General features: G+C 63.5%; 1 pseudogene; it reads right to left on the bottom strand.

Annotated features, from left to right (window-relative positions):
• Positions 1–2,500, bottom strand: part of LOC126445777 (large subunit ribosomal RNA) — a 7,959-nt pseudogene that overhangs the window by 3,365 nt on the left and 2,094 nt on the right.

Here is a 2,500-nt window from a genome sequence, read left to right as displayed (position 1 = left end):
GCCACAAAGACAGAGCGGCAGGAGCGAACTGCGTCGGTGAGAGCAGTGTCCAAGATGAAGGTATTTTCCAACATCCCATCCCGAGGGATGAATGCCCGCTGACGTTCGTCCACAGCACATGCGCGCATCAGGCGTGACGCGAGAACCTTGTGAAAGGTCCGCGCCAACACCGAGCAGACCGTAATGGGGCGAAAGTCAGCGGGGGATGTTGGTGCAGCCGTCTTCGGGAGAAGGGACGTCCGCGCGCGAAGCAGGCGTTCCGGAAGGGCGCGGGCCAGAAGGAAGAGATTCATCACTTTCACCAGGACTTCGTGCGGCAGGCGCCGCAACTCCGCTGGGGTAAGGCCGTCCGGCCCGGCTGCTGATCCCCTGGGCGGCAACGCGGCGGCGACCTCCTCATGTGTGACCGGCCCCCATAGGCACTCGGGAGCGACAGGCTCCGAGTGCGGGAGGAGGCGGTCACGAATGAAGCCCGCGGTGGAGATGGGCTTCTTTGTGAAGAGGTCCGCCCAGAAGTCCAGCAGACCAGGGATGGCAGGTGGCGGCTGGAGCAGGGTGCCATCCAAGAGGCCGCGCACGCAACGCGCACGCGACCGTCGGAAGGCATCCTGCGTTCTCGCGTACTCCCAGCGGCGCCGCTTGCGCTTCTGCGTCGGCGGCGCGGCAGGCGGCCGCTTCGATGGTTGGCGCGGCCGCTGTGTCCTGGTGATCGATCTCTCCCCTCTGGACCCGACCGACGCAAGGGCATCCGGGAGCATGCCCAGGATGACATCGGGCGGCGTGCCCCGCCCCAGACCTATGACACGATCCAGGGCAGAGAAACGCTGGGCGGAAGCGGGTAGCCCCGCCAGATGCTCCCAGATGGCGGCGTCAGTCGGCCCCTCCGGCGGCGGCCCGGTGGTGTAGGCCGCGAAGTCCTCGGCTGCGTCGACGGGCGGCGCAGCGGCCTCGCCCGCGTCAGGCAGCGGGCTCGCTGCTCCCCGGCGGGACGCCGGCTCTTCCCCCCGACCGATCTCAAGCGCCTCCATGAATTGGCGGACAAGCTGCTTGTGGGCAGCTTGCCGCCGTCGGCACTTGATTGCCTCAAGCGTTCGGTCGGGGAACATCCTGATGAGCTCTTGATTTACAAAGAAGAACCGGGCGTCCCTCTCGAGGAACAATTCGGCCTCTGCCTTGGCGAGCGACAGGACTTCTTCCTCCGTCCACCTCGCGCGATGCCTCTCCGTGACGATCTCCGCGTTGGCGGCCGCAAGGTGTTGGCGGCGGCGATGGACCCCGAGACCGTTCTTGGTGGTGAAGCTGCGGTGGCACTCACTACAGGCGTATACTGCTGCAAAAGTTACAAGATTTTCGGCACGGCCGGTTGGCCGGCTAGGTGCTGGGGGAGTTGGGGTGGCACCTTCAGCGGAAGGGCCACCACTTTTTCTCTGAATACTGCCCCCAACTAAAAAAGGGATAGTGCGAGGGGGGGCTGGTAACCCCCCCAAGCCCCTGGTGCGGTCTTCCACTCTGCGAAAATCAGCGGGCCCACGAGAAGGGGAGAAGACCGCAGGAGAGGAGAGGCTAAGAGGGCTAGGCCCATGTATTGCGCATCACTCTCCCTGTAACCATAACCCAAGGAAGGCACCTCGCAGCAGCAGCACGACTACATCAAGACCGCACTTCGAAAAGCCAAGTCCGGATGCAGCCACACCGCCGCCACTTGGCCACCTTAAGAGAGTCATAGTTACTCCCGCCGTTTACCCGCGCTTGCTTGAATTTCTTCACGTTGACATTCAGAGCACTGGGCAGAAATCACATTGCGTCAACACCCGCTAGGGCCATCGCAATGCTTTGTTTTAATTAGACAGTCGGATTCCCCCAGTCCGTGCCAGTTCTGAGTTGATCGTTGAATGGCGGCCGAAGAGAATCCGCGCACCCGCGCGCCCCCGGAGGAGCACGCTAAGGCGGACGCGGCCTCGCAGCAAGGAAGATCCGTGGGAGGCCAAGGCACGGGACCGAGCTCGGATCCTGCACGCAGGTTGAAGCACCGGGGCGCGAACGCCGCGCAGGCGCGCGCATCCTGCACCGCCGGCCAGCACGAGGCCGACCAACGGCGAGAGCAGACCACGCCCGCGCTAAACGCCCGCACTTACCGGCACCCCTACGGCACTCACCTCGCCCAGGCCCGGCACGTTAGCGCTGACCCACTTCCCGACCAAGCCCGACACGCCCCGATCCTCAGAGCCAATCCTTATCCCGAAGTTACGGATCCAATTTGCCGACTTCCCTTACCTACATTATTCTATCGACTAGAGGCTCTTCACCTTGGAGACCTGCTGCGGATATGGGTACGAACCGGCGCGACACCTCCACGTGGCCCTCTCCCGGATTTTCAAGGTCCGAGGGGAAGATCGGGACACCGCCGCAACTGCGGTGCTCTTCGCGTTCCAAACCCTATCTCCCTGCTAGAGGATTCCAGGGAACTCGAACGCTCATGCAGAAAAGAAAACTCTTCCCC

This window comes from Schistocerca serialis, unplaced genomic scaffold, assembly GCF_023864345.2.
Source record: "Schistocerca serialis cubense isolate TAMUIC-IGC-003099 unplaced genomic scaffold, iqSchSeri2.2 HiC_scaffold_360, whole genome shotgun sequence".
NCBI classification, from domain to species: domain Eukaryota; kingdom Metazoa; phylum Arthropoda; class Insecta; order Orthoptera; family Acrididae; genus Schistocerca; species Schistocerca serialis.
Note: the sequence above shows the minus strand (reverse complement) of the source record. Positions and strands in the feature narration are given on the sequence as shown.